We start from the raw sequence: 18,309 nt of genomic DNA, 5'->3' as shown, positions 1-18,309 counted from the left end.
ATATTTAGCAGCCCTGAAAGACTTGTAACAGGGCTTCCTTCTCCACTGCCTCACTGGTGAGAAAGCACAGCCTTGGTTAATAAGGAAAGAACTACAAGGAAAATCTGTCACTTCCCTGGTGCAGAGCAGGTCAGAGGGCATCCTCCCACACCTTTTCCCTGGCCACATTTTACGTGCAGAGAACTGTGGCTCACAGCTGAGCCGCATGATTTGCCTCAGCTCATGCAGTTAAACAAGTATCAAAGCCAAAGCCAGAATCCGAAGCTAAGTCTTCGCATTCCAACCCCCGTGTGCTCTGCGTCAGAGCGCGGTACATCAGACTTCTGAACAGGCACGCAGGAGCAGGGTGGCACACCCAGAGGCAAGCCCGTGCCCAGGCCACCGGCGAGCTTCTCCCGCAAAGCAGGCCCCGTCTCACTCTTCACATTGCCACCATACGGCTCGTGCAGTGGTGGCCCCCAGCCAGCACTAAACAAGCGCATGCTGTAGGAATGAGGGGTGCTTCGCCATCAGTAAGGAGTCGGCGACCTCCCTATCATGAAAATGGACCAAACTACAGTTCTCCATGCAGATGGAGTCAACAGGAACGCCTGTAGGGGGGCTCAAGAAACGAGACTGGAAGGCCAGTGTTCTTGGCCTCCGAAACGAACCTCACCAGAGAGCAGTGTCGAACAGAAGTACTGATTTCTGTTAGCGCTGGGGACAAGCGTGCACTGGCTTACACGGTCACTATCGATGACCCCACCAGGGGCACCCCCAGCCTCCTGAGAATACTGCATGGATAGCAGGGTCAAGCCAACGCCACCAAAGGCAAGGCTTCTCTACACTTCACTTCACTTCACTTCACTTGAAATTCCTGGTTTTTCAAGACTCTCTTTCTTAATATTAGAAAAACAAAAAGAACGTGAAGCCACAGAGAGGGCAAAGGAACAAGATGTCCTGCCTTTATCCAAAAACGTTAGGGCACAAAAGGGAAGCAGTGAGTGGTCCCATATGTGCTATAGGTTTCACTGTGTACCAACTCCAACTGTAGGGGTTATAAACTGAAAAGAAAAAAAAGAGCATCTGCATGTTTGTTCGAACTGAAAATTGAACTACTTTTAAAATAACAAGCAACTCCCCAAATGATAATACAAGCTTAGAAATTCCAGATGTTCAATTTCTTTATTCCTTTTTATACAGGAAAACCCCCGCAATGGAGTACACTTTGCAAACCTGAATCAGGAGAGCATGTGGACAGGCTAACGCGCAGGACCTCACTGTAATGACCAGGAGGAATAGCTCCCTCTGGGCCCTTCCCGTGAATATGAAAAGTACCAGGGGCTAAAGGCAGGTGCCAGAGTGGGGTCCACATCCCAGCTTTTCTAACACTTGCAGTGATCTCCACCATGTCTTCTGAATGCCTTGGAGCCTCAATTTCCTCCTCCATAAAATAAGAAAGTTGGATATGATGAAGCCAAGGGTCCCAATGAAGAATAAACACTTGGGAAAATGGAAGGCATCCCATATCAGAATGTTGGCTCAAGTCCTGGCTGTTTTGCTTCAGATCCAGCTTCCTGCTAATATGCCTGGGAAAGCAACAGACAGGCCCCTGACAACCACAGGGAGACCAGGATGGAGTTCCTGGCTCCTGGCTTCAACCTGGCCCAGCCCTGGCTGTTGTGGACATCTGGGGAGTCAACCAGCAGATGAGAAACCTCTGTCTCTCTCCCTGCCTACTACTCACCCACCTTCCATTCAATACTATGCCTTTCAGATAAATCTAACAAAATGAAAAAAAAAATTTAAGATTTATTTTATTTACTTGAAAGGCAGAGTTACAGAGAGAGAGAAGGAAAGGCAGAGAGAGAGAGAGAGGTCTTCCATCCGCTGGTTCATTCTCCAATTGGCAGCAATGGCTGGAGCTGCACCAATCTGAAGCCAGGAGCCAAGAGCTTCCTCCAGGTCTCCCACACTGGTGCAGGGGCCCAAGGATTTGGGCCATCTTCCACTGCTTTCCCAGGCCACAGCAGAGAGCTAGATCGGAAGTGGAGCAGCTGGGACTCGAACTTGCGCCCATATGGGATGCCCGGCGCTACAGGTGGGGGCTTTAACCCATTGCACCACAATGAAAAATTTTAGTAAGTAAATGTAACTTATCTGAACTAAGTTTATAAATTAAAAAGTTTTTAATAAAATATAATGCTGTGACAGGCACTGTAACAGAGTGGGGTAAAGCCATCATGTGCTATGCTGGCATCCCATATGGATATTTGTTCATGTCCCGGCTGCTCCACTTTAAAAAAAAAAAAAAAAAGAATTATTTATTTATTTGAAAGGCAGAGTTACAGAGAGGAAGAGGTAGAAAAGAAGTCTTCCATCTGCTGGTTCACTCCCCAAATAGCCACAATGGCTGGAGCTGGGCTTATTCGAAGCCAGGAGCCAGGAGCTTCATCTATGTGGGTGCAGGGGCCCAAAAACATGGGCCATCTTCTATTGCTTTCCCAGGCCTTAACACAGAGCTGGATCAGAAAGTGGAGCAGCTGGGACTTGATCCAGCACCCATATGGGATGCCGGCACGCAGGCAGTGGCTTTAACCACTACACCACAGCGCTGGCCCCTTGGCTGCTCCACTCTGACCCAACTCCCTGCAAACGCCCCTGGGAAAAGCAGCAGAAGATGCTCCAGTGTTTGGGCTCCTGCCACCCACGTGGGAGACCGGATGAAGCTCCCGGCTTCTACGTGGCCTAACCCTGGCTGCTATAGCCATCCTGGGAGTAGATCTCTCTTTGTTTCTCCCTTTCCCTGTGTAATTAAAACTTTCAGATAAATAAATAAAGATCTTTAAAAATATAATAATGCTTTTTCATTCCAGACTATACTAAAATGTTTCAAAACTTGCCCTAGTAGAATTGTTTCATTAAGACTTAAAAATATGGGGCTGGTGCTGTGGCGTAGGGGGTAAAGCCAACTGCCTGCAGTGCCAGCATCCCATATGAGTGCCAGTTCAAGTCCCAGCTGCTCCACTTCCGATCCAGCTCCCTGCTATGGCCTGAAAAAGGAGTGAAGAAAGCCCAAATCCTTGGGCCCCTGCATCCATGTGGGAGACCCAGAAGAAGCTCCTGGTTTCAGATCGGCACAGCTCCAGCTGTTACGACCAATTGGGGAGTGAGCCAGTGGATGGAAGACCTCTTCTCTCTCTGCCTCTCCTTCTCTCTCTGTGTAATTCTGACTTCCAAATAAATAAATAAACATTTTTAAAAATATATATGTTCACTTCTAAGGAGAAATCCATGAAAATAATCATAGATATACATAAATGCATGGGAAGCGTTAGCATCATCTCATAAATGATGTCCTGAAGAAATTTCAATGACATTGAAAAATGTTGCAATTTATTATTAAAGAATATAAAACTATACAGAAGTATTTATTTAAAATTCATGTTTAAAAATTTTAACGTAAGGGCTTGTGGCAGAGTAGGTTAAGTGTCCACTTGCAGTGCCAACGTTCCATATGGGCACCAGTTTGAGTCCTGGCTGCACCACTTCAAATCCAGCTCCCTGCTAATGACCTGAGAAAGCAGTAGAAGATGTTCCTAGTGCTTGGGCCCCTGCACTCATGTGGAAGACCCACATGAAGCTCCTGGTTCCTGACTTCAGATCAGCCCAGCTCCAGTTGTTGCAGCCATCTGAGGAGTGAACCAGCAGATGGAAGACCTCTCTGTCTCTCCCTCTATCTGTCTGTAACTCTGCCTTTCAAATAAATAAGTAAATATTTAAAAAATTCTGTTTTAATTTAAGGGGCCAATGTTGTGGGGCAGTAGGTTAAACCACTGCCCACAACGCCAGCATCCCATGTGAGCACAGCTCTGGTTAAAGTTCTAACTGCTCCACTTATGATCCAGCTCCCTGCTAATGGCCTGGGAAAAGCAGCAGCACATGGCCCAATTCCTTAGGTGCCTGTCACCACATGGGACACGTGGATGGAGTTCCAGACTCCTGGCATCAGCCTGGCCCCGCCCTCACCACTGCAGTCAGCTAGGGAGTAAATCAGCAGATAGAAGATCTCCTGTCTCTCCCTCTCACTCTGTAATTCTGCCATTCAAGTAAATAAATAAATATTTTTACAATTATTTGAAAAATTAAAAATTCCTATACATGCATAGAAAAATACAATATATAAATATAATCAAGTTAATATACACACAATAATGTGCTAAAGCTTTAAGAAGGGTTACTACTAGGTGTGAAACTGTAGATGACTCTTTTCACTCATGGATATAGAAAAGAGAATTATACTTACAATTACAACTGAATTCAACAGTATGTTTTAATTTTTTAAATTGTGACAAACAGCCAAGACTGATTTCAGGAATGCAAACTTCTAAATATCAAAAAATCAATTTATAAGCCATATCTCAGAAGCAATCCCAAGAAAAAGTATGTGGGGGCCACGATTATAATGTATCAGGTAAAGCTGGTGCCTGGGATGCCAGTATCCCATACAGACATTGGTTCCCGTCCCGGCTTCTCCACTACCAATCCAGCTTCTGCTAATAGCCCAAGAAAAGCAGCGAAGATGGCCCAAGGGTTTGGGCCCCTGCACCCATGTGGGAGATCTGGATGAAGCTCCTGGCTCCTGACTTCAGCCTGACCCAGCTCAGGCTGTTGCAGCCATCTGGGAAGTGAAGCAGATGGAAGACCCCTCCCTCCCTCCCTCCTTCCCTCCCTCTCTCTAACTTTGCCTTTCAAATAAATAAAATAAATCTTAAAAGGGGGAGGGGGAGTCTGATTATTATCATCCTAACTCAGTGTCTCAGATTGTGTGTCTTCTGACATGATTCATGAATCACTGATGATGTGACCAAAGTATTTAACTTGGGAGTAGGCCTACAGGTTAAGACCCCAAACGGGATGATCATGTCCCATATCAGAGTATCCTGGTTTAAGTCTCAGTTCTACTCCCAGTTCCAGCTTCCTGCTAATGTAGACCCTGGAGGTACCAGGTAATGGCTCAGATACTTGGGTCCTTGCCATCCATACAGAAAACCCACACTGAGTTCCTGGCTCCTGGCTCTGGCCTGGCCAACCCACCTGCTGTTGTGGGAGTTAAACTAGCTGATGGGTGATTCTCTTTCTCTCTCTTTCTCTTTCTCTCTCTCTCTCTCTCTCTCTCTCTCTTCCCCTCTTCCTCTCCCTCTCTCTGCCTTTCAAATAAATAAAACAGTAAGTGTTTAAAATTTAATGTGGGGGCCAGCGCTGTGGCGCAGCGGGTCGATGCCCTGGCCTGAGGCGCCGGCATCCCATAGGGGTACCATTTGAATCCCAGCTGCTCCACTTCCAATCTGGCTCCCTGCTGTGGCCTGGGAGAGCGGTGGAGGATGGCCCAGGTCCTTGGGCCTCTGCACCCACGTGGGCGACCCGGAGGAGGCTCCTGGCTCCTGGCTTTGGATCGGCACATCTCCAGCCATTGCGGCCATCTGGGAAATGGATCAGTGGATGGAGGACCTCCCTCTCTCTGTTTCTATTCTCTCTGTAACTCTGTCTGTCAAACAAATAAAATAAATCTTAAAAAAATTTTAATTTGAATCTGGAATCATATGGTATGATATGGATAATAGATAAGATTTTTAAAATAACTGAAATTGAAATGTGCATATTTTGCTGGAAAAAAAAAAACACATTGCAAAACAGTATGTACTTATGGCAGTTCCTCAAAAAACTAAAGGCATTACCATACAATCCAGCAATCACACTTCTGGGTCTGTATCAAAAGCGCCAAGAGCAGGGACTTGAGGAAGCATCTGTATGGCAGCATCCAACATCCGCAGCTGCGCTATCCACAGCAGCCGCAGGGCGCAGCAGCTGAAGCACACGGCAGCGGACGCATGGATAAACAAGCTGTGCTGCACGCGTGCCCGTGGGCTGTTACTCACCCTGAGAGAGGAAGGACACCGACATGTGCTGCGACACATATGAGCACTGAGGGCATGACGCTAAGAGAAGGAAGCCCGTCACAAAGTGACAAATGCTCCAGGACTCCGCGTACATGAGGCACCTGCACAAGTCAGGTTCTTAGAGGCAAAAAGCAGATCAGTGGTCACCAGAGACCAGGCGGGGTGGGAAGACATGGACGGTGGTGTCTGCTGTACAACAGTGCCAGTGTACTTGAACTATTGAATGGTGTACTTTAAAATGGCTAAAATCACAATTCTGTTATGTATATTTACTACAATTTTAAATGTATATGTTTTCTGACCTAATTTCAGTAAAATCCAAGTATCTACATGCACAGAAAAAAATCTAAGTACTAACATGTTGCAGCAAGTGATTCTGAGGTTGTGAAAACTGCATGTCAACATGTGCTAATTTTCTACAATGCATATACACTGACTGCCTCTGACATAAAAGTTTATATGAATCAAGTAAAAAAAAAACATGTAAGAAGGAAGACTGCTAAATTTGATTTCATAAAAATATAAAATGTCAGGGTTGGCACTGTGGTGTAGCAGGAAAAGCCACTACCTCCAATGCTGGCATCCCAAATGGATGCCAGTTTGTGTCCCAATTGCTCTGCTTCCCATAGCTCTCTGCTAATGGCCTGGGAAAAGCAGTGGCGGATGGCCCAAGTGCTTGGGCCCCTGCTACCCGTGTGGGAGACTCAGCGGAAGCTCTTGGCTCCTGGCTTCAGTCTGGCCCAGCCCTAGCCATTGCGGTCATGTGGCAAATGAACCAGCAGATGGAAGATCTCTCTCTCCACCTCTCCCTCTCTCTGTAACTCTTTCAAACAAAAATGAACAACAAACATGAACAGCAATTCATGGTAGTTCAATGGTCCAAAACGCACGGGGCAGGGGAAGACAAAGGATAACAAATAACAAATGAAATAAAGTCAAGCTGAAATATTAGTGAAATGCCACCCTCTGACAGATTGTGGAAAGAACCACAAGCATTCTTACATGCTCCCATCCGTGAGATTGAAGTCTGATCATATTTTCAGAAGCGCAACTTAATAGTCTGTAATGTGAGCTTTTAAACGTTAGTAGTCTCAATGCTATGAACTGATACATGCAACAATATGCATAATGTTGAGTCAAAGACACATAAAAGCGCAAACTGTACAATTCCTCTTACATGAAGTTCTGGAACAGCAAAACTAATTACAGTGGGAAAACATAGACGGCTGGCTGCAGAGGTGGCAGAGACAGACTTCCTGGGAAGAACACAACAGAACTTTCTGGGGCGATGACAGTATGCTGTATCTTGACAGAGGTTTACTTTACACAGATACATGCATCCATTTGTCAAAATTCAGCAAGGTTACGCTAAAGATTTACACATTTTATTATATCTAATTCTCAAAAAATACTCCAAATAATAAACTAATTAATGACGTGCATGCTGAAATATTTACAAAAAAAGTATACTAACACTTGCAATTACTTTAAAATACATCAGCGGCTGGCATTAGGGAACAGCATATTAAGCCACTGTTTGCAATGCTGGTATCAGAGTGCTGGTTTGAGTCCCTGTTGCTCCATTTCTGATCCAGCTCCCTGCTAATGCACCTCGGAAAGCAACAGATAATGGCCCAAGTGCTTGAGTCCTTGACACCCAAATGGGACACCAGGATGGAGTCCCAGGCTCCTGGCTTCAGGATGGCTCAGTGCTGGCCACTGTAGGTATCTCTTCTCCCTATCTCTCTCTTCTAAATAAGTAAATAAATCTTTAAAAAAGTAAAACACATCAAAGAAAAGGAAAACAGATTGACAGAAGGATGTATATAGACAGATACATGTGATAAGGCAATTACAATAAAATGCTAAAATAAAATAAAAGCATTGGGTCTACAGGAGCACACTGTGAAATTCCTCCAAGATTGCTCTCTGTTTGAGACCTTTCATAATAAAAATGTTTAAAATACTAAAAAGTATCCAACAGCCACAAGGCAGCTTTCTGGAGTACTATAAATGTTCTAACTTGACTTGGGTTGTTAGTTACACAGCTGGCTGCACGTGCATCTCATTTTAAAATGTTTAAATTAATAGCAACCAGAAATGGACTTTTTAAAAGGCTTTATTTTATTTTCTTTTATTTGAAGGCAGGCACACAAAGAGAGATTTTCCATCTGCTTGTTCACTCCCCAGATGCCTGCAACACCCAGAGCTGAGCTAGGCGGAAGCCAAGCTCAGAACTCTACCTGGACCTGCCGCATGAGTGGCAAGGACCCAATTATCTGAGCCATCGCTGCCTCCCAGGGTGTGTATTAGCAGGAAGGTGGATCAGAAGAGGAGCTGAGGCTCGAACATATGCAGTCCCACACGGGTGCAGATGTTACCACGCCTGCCCCACCATGATAGAACTTAAAAGCATGCGTAATTAATAGCCTCAGAGAGATAAGGGAGTCTGCGATAGTCAACCATAAAACACAAATAAGCAGTAATGAAAAATGAACAAACCATAAGTCTTGAAGATAAAAACTATCAAATCAAAAAACGCAATGGGGGAGGCAGGCGGCACTTGGCCAAGTGGTGAAGACACCCACATCTCACATCAGAGTGTCTGGGTTCACAACCCAGCTCTGGCTCCTGACTTCAGCTTCCTGCTAATGCAGACCTGGGAAGCACAAGAGACAGCTTGGGTGCCTATCACCAACATGGAAGACCTGGACTGAGCTCCTGGCTCCCAGCTTTGGCCTGGCCCAGCCCTAGGCATTACATTTGGGAAGTGGACAAACAAGAATGAGCTTTCGGCCGGCGCCGCAGCTCAATAGGCTAATCCTCCGCCTTGCTGCGCCGGCACACCGGGTTCTAGTCCCGGTCGGAGCGCTGGATTCTGTCCCGGTTGCCCCTCTTCCAGGCCAGCTCTCTGCTGTGGCCAGGGAGTGCAGTGGAGGATGGCCCAAGTGCTTGGGCCCTGCACCCCATGGGAGACCAGGAGAAGCACCTGGCTCCTGCCTTCGGATCAGCGTGGTGCACCGGCCGCAGTGGCCACTGGGAGGTGAACCAATGGCAAAGGAAGACCTTTCTCTCTGTATCTCTCTCTCTCACACACATACCCAACCTCTGTCTCTATGCCCCCCAAAATGTAAAATAAACCTCAATGAGCAAAAGAGCTGAATAAACCCTGAGGAATGAATTAATCAGCTAAAAAAAAAAAGCTAAAAAGAAATCCTCCCAAAAGTTAGCAGAGTGAAGATAAAGAAAAGTGAGGACATAGCCGGCACCGCGGTTCACTAGGCTAATCCTCCGCCTAGCGGCGCCGGCACACCGGGTTCTAGTCCCGGTCGGGGTGCCAGATTCTGTCCCGGTGGCCCCTCTTCCAGGCCAGCCCTCTGCTGTGGCCCGGGAGTGCAGTGGAGGATGGCCCAGGTGCTTGGGCCCTGCACCGCATGGGAGACCAGGAAAAAAAGCACCTGGCTCCTGGCTCCTGCCATCGGATCAGCGCGGTGCGCCGGCCGCAGCGTGCCGGCCGCAGCGGCCATTGGAGGGTGAACCAACGGCAAAAGGAAGACCTTTCTCTCTGTCTCTCTCTCTCACTGTCCACTCTGCCTGTCAAAAAAAAAAAAAATTAAAAAAAAAAGTGAGGACAGATCGGATACATCTAAATCCTCTCGTGTGGGCGGAGCTGCAGAAGAGAAATGAGAGAATGGAAGGGGGGCAATATTAAAGAAATCATAGCTTTATGTTCCTAAAACTAAAAAGCAAAATTATGGGGTGCTGTTTAGCACAGCAATGAAGATGTCACTTGGGACAACTGTATTCCAGTGGGGGTACCTGGGTTCGAGTTCCAGCTCCACTCCTGATCCCAGCTTCCTGGTAATACGCACCCGGGAGGCAGCAGATGGCTCAAGTACTTGGGTCCCTGCCACCTACGTGGGAGACCTGAACTGAGTTCCTGGCTCAGGCCTACCTGTTTCAGGCAACTGGGAAGTGAACCAATGGACAGGAGATTTCCCTCTCTAATAAAATGTTTAAAATATTTAAAAGTTTGTAATTAGTGATTTAAAGCAATCTACATGGATGGAAGGAAGCACACCTTTTTAGGAGAATGATCTCCTGATCACAGAATTTAAGCAATCCTCTTCTTGTGTGTATTTTTCAGGTTTCCTATAATGAATGTGACTTTTACAATGAGAGGAAAAGTTCACTTTTATAAAATCAACCCAGAACCCAGAGACTTTTTTAAAACTCCCTAACCACTCTTTCCTCTGGCTCCTACCCTATGCTATTATTGTGAACCTGTTTCTGTAAGTGGTCACCACAAACTTGGACAAGTCAATCTCTTTGAATTTCTGCTTCTTTAGGTCTTAAAACAAGGAAAATAAAATCCCTCCCTTCTACCTCACAGGGCTGGGGGAACATCAACGAGGTGATACACAGAAATAGCACTTGCTAAACCCTAAAGCCCTGTACAAATTGTGGTGTTATCACAGTCCTGCTACACTGGCAAGCCCCAACCCTGAGTCACCCCCCCTCCCCCTCCCTCTCTTCCCCAAATCCAGGCAACCTCCAGTAGGTTTCTTAGTTCATTCCCCTCCTCCCAGACCACTGCACTCGGTTAGTCAGACTTGGTCATACCTGTGCCTAAGCTACCACGGCAGGCCTGGGCGCCCCACCTCTAGCTGTCCCTCACCCCACCCACTGCAATTTCTGCCTGAAACTTCATCTTCGTAAAATGTGTTTATCCTGTAACCACGCTGCTAAAAATAAAAAGCCTCTGGGAGTTCCCTGGGGTTTATAGGGTAGACTTCAAACTCCTCGACCTGGCTCTCAAGCCTCCCCTCTGCCCCTGAGCAACCTCCCCACAGTCTGCAGCCAGCACCCCTTCCCCACTCCCACCCCCTTCTATCCCCTCCTCCACTGATCCAGGTCCTCTTGGTCTCCTCAGTCCCCTGCAATCCAGACCCAATGCTCATCAACACCCACTCCCTGCCTCAGGGCACCACAGGCACTCCAGGTCAGAGACCCACCCCACCTTTCCAGAAAGACTAAGGGTTCCCTGAAGGCAGAGCCTGGTACAGTCCTCCCATCTCCTCCACATCAAGTGCTCAAATTCACCTGCGGTTCAACCATTTAGGTCCTCAGAATAAATTTTCTCTGCCCGGGCCCGTGCTGAGGCGCAGTGGGTTAACGCCCTGGCCTGAAGCGCCAGCATCCCATATGGGCGCCGGTTTGAGATCTGGCTGCTTCACTTCCCATCCAGCTCTCTGCAATGGCCTGGGAAAGCAGTAGAAGATGGCCCAAGTCTTGGGGCCCCTGTACCTGTGTGGGAGACTCGGAAGAAGCTCCTGGCTCCTGCCTTCGGATCCGCACAGCTCCGGCTGTCGTGGCCATCTGGGGAGTGAACCATTGGATGGAAGACCTCTCCTCTCTCTGTGCAACTCTTGACTTTCAAATAAATCTTTAAAAAATTTTTTTCTCTGCCTAACTAAACTTCATAGTTAATTATTTCTTTGGTTTCCGTTACAGTTTCAACATTTATATGCATATGTATAATCCTATATACTATATTGCGTAACTAGACTTTAAATAAAAAGAATCATAAATTCTATAACTTCCTCCTTCTTTGAACATTGAGCTTGTGAGATTGATCTAGGTTGTGATCTATAACTATGACCTATTCCTTTTTCACAGCTATAAAGTATTCCTTTCTTGGGGCTCATCACAACTTGTTTATCCTTTCTGTCACGCATGGACATTTGGGTTTATAGGAAAGGTCGCTATCACAAGCAATGCTGCTGTGGCCATTCTAGCACATGTCTCCAGCACAGATGTGTACGAGTTTCAGCAAACTCACATCACAGAGTCACAAGTCAAACTCTACTTGGTAATGACGATGGTTTGACACAGTGGCTGAACCAATCTGTACTTCTACCTATAAAGTTGAGGAGTTCCTGAAAATGCTGTCCAGTTGTTATCTGCTACACCACAATGCCAGCCCCATACTGTCCAGTTTTTAAATGTTTGCCAATCCGACAGACATAAAATGTTCTTTAATTGTGGGGTTTATTTCTCCCAGTAAGGATGAACATCTTTCATAGGTTGATTAGCCATTTGGTTGCCTCCATGGTAATGTGCCTGTCCAAGTCTTTGCACATTTTCACACAAATTTTTTTTTAAGATTTTATTTATTTGAGAGGTAGAGTTACAGACAGTGGGAAAGGTCTTCCTTCCATTGGTTCACTCCCCAAATGGCCACAACGGTCAGAGCTACGCCGATCCGAAGCCAGGAGCCAGGTGCTTCCTCCTGGTCTCCCATGCGGGTGCAGGGGCCCAAGCACTTGGGCCATCCTACCCTGCCCTCCTGGGCCACAGCAGAGAGCTGGACTGGAAGAGGAGCAACCGGGACTAGAACCAGTGCCCATATGGGATTCCAGTGCCACAGGCAGAGGATTAACCCAATGTGCCACACGCTGGCCCCGTCTTGGCACATTTTTCAACTGGGCTGTCTTTTCTTTCTTTCTTAAAGATTTATTTATGTATGTATATATTTAAAAGACAGAGAGACAGACAGAGACTAAGAGAGATATTCCATCTGCTGGTTTATTCCCCTAATGGGCACCATGGCATGGGCTGGGCCAGGTTGAAGTCAGAAGCCACGAGTTCCATCTGGGTCTCCAATAGGGCGACAGGGACCCAAGTACTTCAGCTATCATCCCCTGCTTCCTCAGGTACATTAGCAGGCAGCTGGATTGGAAGCAGAGCAGCCAGGACTCAAACTGGCACTCCAATATGGCATGCTGGTGTTGCAAACTATGGTTTAACCCACAGCACCACAATGTTGCCCCTTGGGCTCTTATCTATTTACACACACACACACACACAGGATAATTATTCTTTGTGGGTATTATGTATTATAAATATCTTCTTCCAGTCTACAGCTTATCTTTTGATGAGAAGTTCTTTGTTTTAATGTGGCCAGCATTGTCGCATAGCAGGTAAAGCCACCACTGTGATGCTGGCATCCTGCATGGGCACCAGTTTGCATCCCAGTTGCTCCACTTCCAATCCAGCTCTCTGCTAATGGCCTGGGAAAAGCAATAGAAGATAGCCCAAGTGTTTGGGCCCCTGCCACCTATGTGAGAAACCTGGATGAAGCTCCTGGCTCCTGTCTTTGGCCTGGCCCAGCACTGGCTCTTGTAGCCATTTGGGAAATGAACCAGTGGATGAAAGATTGATAATTCTCTCTCTCTCTCCCCTCCCAACCCTGTCTCTGTAATTCTTTCAAACTAAATGAATCATTTAAAAAAAATTTTTAATAGTCCTTCCATATTCAGAAGTCTTGATGATACTTAAATTCTTTCAATAAAAAGGTTAATGATCAAAAAGTACATTAAAAAGTACTCATAATCATTAGTCATCTGAGAAATGCAAATCAAAACTACAATCAGGGGGTGGACATTTAGCATAGGTGTTAAGATGCCTGTATCCCACCCTGGAGTAGGTACCTGGGTTTGATACCCAATTCTGGCTCCTTGAACTTCCTGCTAATGTGGGCCCTGTGGTGACAGCTCTTGTAATCGGGTCCCTGCCACCCACATGGGAGGCCTGGATTGATATGGAGAGTTAACCATCGGATAGGATCTGTGTGTATGTGTGTGTGTTTCAAATAAATAAAGACCGGGGCTGGCATTATGGCACAGCAGGTAAAGCCACCACCTGCAGCACTGGCATCCTATAAGGGTGCTGGTTTGTGTCCTGGCTGCTCTACTTCCAATCCAGCTCCCTGCTAATGTGCCTGAAGGGTAGCAGAAGATGATCCAAGTCCTCGGGCCCCTACCACCCACATGGGAGGCCAAAAGGAAGCTCCTGGCTTTGAACTGGCCCAGCTTCGGCTGTTGTGCCCATTTGGGGAATGAACAAGGGATGGAAGATCTCTCTGTCTCTCTCTCTCTCTTTCTGTACTTCTGCCTTTCAAATAAATAAACCAAAATTTAAAAATCAATAAATAAAATTAAGAAAAACACAGTAAGATACCACTACATACACACCAGAATGGCTAAAAGTAAAGGTTTGATGACACCAGATGACAGCAAGGATGTGAAGCAATTGAACTTCTATTACACACTTCTGGCCTGAGTTTAATACTGCATTTGGGGAACGGGTCAAGCTGTCCCTGAAAAAGCTAATCAGACTTGTACACTTAGCCTATGACCCAGCAGTTTCTCGTCTTGGTATTTACCCAGGAGAAATGAAAGCATACATCCACAAAATAATGTATACTACATAGGAGCTTTAGTCATATTGGCCAAAAGTTACAAATAACTCTAGTATTCACCAGCAGGACAATGGATAAGCGAATTGTGGTGTGTTCATGTAACAGATTACCACCTAACTTAGCAAGAAAAATAACAAACTGGTGATTCATGCAACATAGATTAATCTCAAAAAACATTATGCTGGGTGAAATAAGTTGTACAAAAACGAATAATGTACACTAAGATTATACTTCTATGAAGTCCAGAACAGGCAAAAATAATTTATTACAGACAAAAATCAGCACAGTGGTAGACAGTGGGTAGGAGGAGTAGAACGCGAGTACAGGGACATTCTGGGGGTGATGGTAATAGTCTGCATCTTGGGGCTGGCATTGTGGTGTAGTGAGTTAAGCCACCACCTGAGACACCAGCATCCATTGATGGTGTCTCATGGAAGACCCAGATGAAGCTCCTGGCTCCTGGCTTCTATCTGTCCCAGTCCCAGCCCCTGCAGCCATTTGGGGAGTAAACCAATACATGGAAGATATCTCTGTCTTTATCTCTGTAACTCTGCAACTCAAATAATTAAAGTAAATCTTAAAGAAAAAGAAAAGCTGTTTTTAAAAAAATAGTTTGCATCTGGGGCCAGTGCTGTGGCGTAGCACGTAAAGCCACTGCCTGCAGTGGTGGCATCCTATATGGGCACTGGTTTGAGTCCCGGCTGCTCCATTTCCAATCTAACTCTCTGCTATGGCCTGGGAAAGCAGTGGAAGATGGTCCAAGTCCGTGGACCCTGCACCCATGTGGGAGACCCGGAAGAAGCTCCTGGCTTTGGATCAGCGCAACTCTGGCCATTGCAACCAGTTGGGAAGTGAACCAGCAGATGGAAGACCTCTCTCTCTGCCTCTCCTTCTCTCTGTGTGTAATTCTTTCAAATAAATAAATAAATCTTTAAAAAAAATAGTCTCCATCTTAATTTGTGTTACACAGGTATAACTATCTGTCAAAACTCATGAATGGCACATGCGAGATTTGCATATTTCACTACACAATTTTACCTAAAAGTACACTATTTTGAATTCTGGTAGATGGTATGTATAATGGAGAGCTTATGTGGAACTTACTTTGAAATGCATCCAAAAATAAAATGGACTGACGGGTGGATGAAGGGGTGATACATATGATACAGCAAACACAGGAAAGTGTGGACACAGGTATACAAGCCCATAATTCTTTGACTTCAGCTAGATATTTGAATTTTTCTTAATAAAGTACCAAGGCAAAAATGAAAAAAATCTACAAAAGATGAGATTTGCATTAATAAGTAGATATATTTGAGCCAAATCTGCCTTTGGGAAAGATGATTTCAAGAAAATGACCAGTCCTCACAAGTGATAGTGCCTTGGCCGGCGCCGCGGCTCACTAGGCTGATCCTCCGCCTAGCGGCGCCGGCACACCGGGTTCTAGTCCCGGTTGGGGCGCCGGATTCTGTCCCGGTTGCCCCTCTTCCAGGCCAGCCCTCTGCTGTGGCCAGGGAGTGCAGTGGAGGATGGCCCAGGTGCTTGGGCCCTGCACCCCATGGGAGACCAGGAAAAAAAGCACCTGGCTCCTGGCTCCTGCCATCGGATCAGCGGGGTGCGCCGGCCGGCCGCGGCGGCCATTGGAGGGTGAACCAACGGCAAAGGAAGACCTTCCTCTCTGTCTCTCTCTCTCACTGTCCACTCTGCCTGTCAAAAAAAAAAAAAAAAACAAGTGATAGTGCCTTGAAACTTACAGAACATTTTCATGTAGGCAGAGTGGACAGTGAGAGAGAGAGAGACAGAGAGAAAGGTCTTCCTTTGCTGTTGGTTCACCCTCCAATGGCCGCCGCGGCTGGTGCGCTGCGGCCGGCGCACCGCGTTGATCCGAAGGCAGGAGCCAGGTGCTTCTCCTGGTCTCCCATGGGGTGCAGGGCCCAAGCACTTGGGCCATCCTCCACTGCACTCCCTGGCCACAGCAGAGAGCTGGCCTGGAAGAGGGGCAACCAGGACAGAATCCGGCGCCCCGACCGGGGCTAGAACCCGGTATGCCGGTGCTGCAAGGCAGAGGATTAGCTTAGTGAGCCGCAGCGCTGGCCCATGTAGGTTTTTTTTAAGTGATCCCAGAACCCAGGTGTTCTAGCTTTATTTGTACTTGGGAGGACCGAGGGTCAGAACTTGTCAGATAACACAGAGCCGGTGCCTGGTGGAGAGCTGGACCTGACACGTGTGTCTCCTGGCTCCTCCTCTGCATTCTCGCAGCAGCACCTCGCGACGGAGCCACAAGCGACTCCAAACGCTGGAAGACAACATGGGAACTGCTGATGTGCCAACCTGTCAGCCCCATGACGGGCCATCAGCGGCGTGAGGGCAGCAGAAGCAGCTGCTCTACTTCACTTGCTGGTAGGACACACAAGAGACACACAGAGTGAAAGGGGACAAATCCCACGGACCTAAGGTGCATTTCCAACACACACAAAATAAAATCACTGGCGAGTCCTCCGATCCCAAGTCCTCCGAGTCCTTCCTCAAAGCCGGGGGGACATGTGACACATCCTTCCTGTCTGTGTGAAAGGGCTAACTACACAATACCTGTAGCTAAAAGACTGCAATCCAAAACTTGTCAAAACGGCTCCCCCACGTCATATTCCACCACTCTTCGTAACCAAGCAAAGCAGAACAGGAGGAGGGGACCCCAGGAACATTGCTCAACCCTAACATGGCCACGGAGGCAAAAACTCTACTACACACCCCACAGATTAATCACGGGCTTCAGGGTATTTTGGCTTTTTGTTAAAACACATCCAACACACCCTAACAATTTTTGTTAAATTTAAACAAGGTGAGATAGACCCAGAGAAGCTGAATGAAAGCCTTAGAGACTATTTACCCAAATATTTACAGAGTGCAACGAGCACTTTGGGAACTGTAAGGAAACTAGGACACAGTCCTTGCCCTCAGGCAGCCTATAAACCAGCAAAAGACATCCTAAGCCCACAAGGGCTACAGTGGGAGGGGCGGTCCCAGGAGCAGCCCATCCAGGTGCTCTAGGAAGCTCTCAGCTGGGCCTTCAGTAACTCTGGGCAGGTCTGCACAGAATGGGGAAGCACTCCCGGCACAGGTCTACAGAAAGGATGAGGTCCCGGGGAGACCTTGGCTAAGACAGGCTGCAGCAGCCTGAGCCACGGAGGAAGTAGGTAGGAAGGAGATCCTCCCAACCCCTGCCCCGTGAGACCCCCACCCCCACCCCCACCCCCACCGCGCCGCCCAAACCCAGAGATGTCCTGCCAACTGACTGCAGAGAACACAGACTGAAGATAAGGGCAAGTGGGTCAGGGCTGGCGTCAGACCTCTGCTACTACAATGAAAACACCTGCAAGGCGCCACTTGGGAAAGAAGAAGGTTAACTTCTTCGGAGGCTCACACGCAGTCCAAGCCCAGGCAGTGCCAGCAGTCTGGCATCTGCAGAGGGCGGAACACACCCAGAGGGAGCATCCCAGGGCCAGCCAGGCCAGAGAGAACAGCTGGGCCAAACAGCTCAAACAACCCACTCTCTCACAAGGGCGATCTTCCAAGGCCAGCCTCCCAGGGACCCAGAGACCTCCCACTGGGCCCACCGCCTAGAGGCCACCCTTAGAGCCCTTCTCCACCTTTCATCCATTAACCATTATCCTTGATGCAGTAATCACTAACGTGCCCGAGCCCCCAAATACGGGCCTGTGGGGGACATCCAAACTGTGGAAGGCCTGAGGATGCCTGGAATTTCCACACCGACAGGAACCTAAGGTAGGGTTGCCACCAACTTCCTCAGTCAAGAGCCAGCAAAATCCTGATCACGCAGACTCAGGACACCGGCTTCAAACCCAGGTAACTTGAGACACGTGTAGCCTAGCAGAAGACCAGAGCAGACGTAAGGGAAGGGACAGGCAGCTAACCCAAGCACAACAACCCAGGGAAGGAGCTCCAGGAGCATGGGTTCGAATCCCGACTCAAATACGGCCAGAGAAAAGTGTCTGCAAAAGTGAGAGGGCAGCAGGGTTGCAGGGGTGAGACCACCTAGCACAGCACTTGCAAGAAATGGTGGGCATTACTCACACCAACAGTCTATAC

The 18,309-nt window shown here is 47.4% G+C and overlaps 1 protein-coding gene across 2 annotated transcripts in view; it reads right to left on the bottom strand.

The window, feature by feature from the left end:
- PDE8A (phosphodiesterase 8A) overlaps nt 1-18,309 on the bottom strand; it is a 150,455-nt gene that overhangs the window by 125,757 nt on the left and 6,389 nt on the right. The window contains exon 1 of one of the 2 annotated variants that reach the window (XM_070054563.1): nt 11,247-11,269. The exons of the other annotated variant lie outside the window; for it this stretch is intronic. The gene's annotated coding sequence lies outside the window, so the exon portion shown is untranslated. Of the gene's footprint in view, nt 1-11,246; nt 11,270-18,309 lie in introns of those variants that run through there. 2 annotated transcript variants of the gene reach the window in all.

This window comes from Oryctolagus cuniculus, chromosome 12 (assembly GCF_964237555.1).
Source record: "Oryctolagus cuniculus chromosome 12, mOryCun1.1, whole genome shotgun sequence".
Taxonomy (NCBI): Eukaryota; Metazoa; Chordata; class Mammalia; order Lagomorpha; family Leporidae; genus Oryctolagus; species Oryctolagus cuniculus.
Note: the sequence above shows the minus strand (reverse complement) of the source record. Positions and strands in the feature narration are given on the sequence as shown.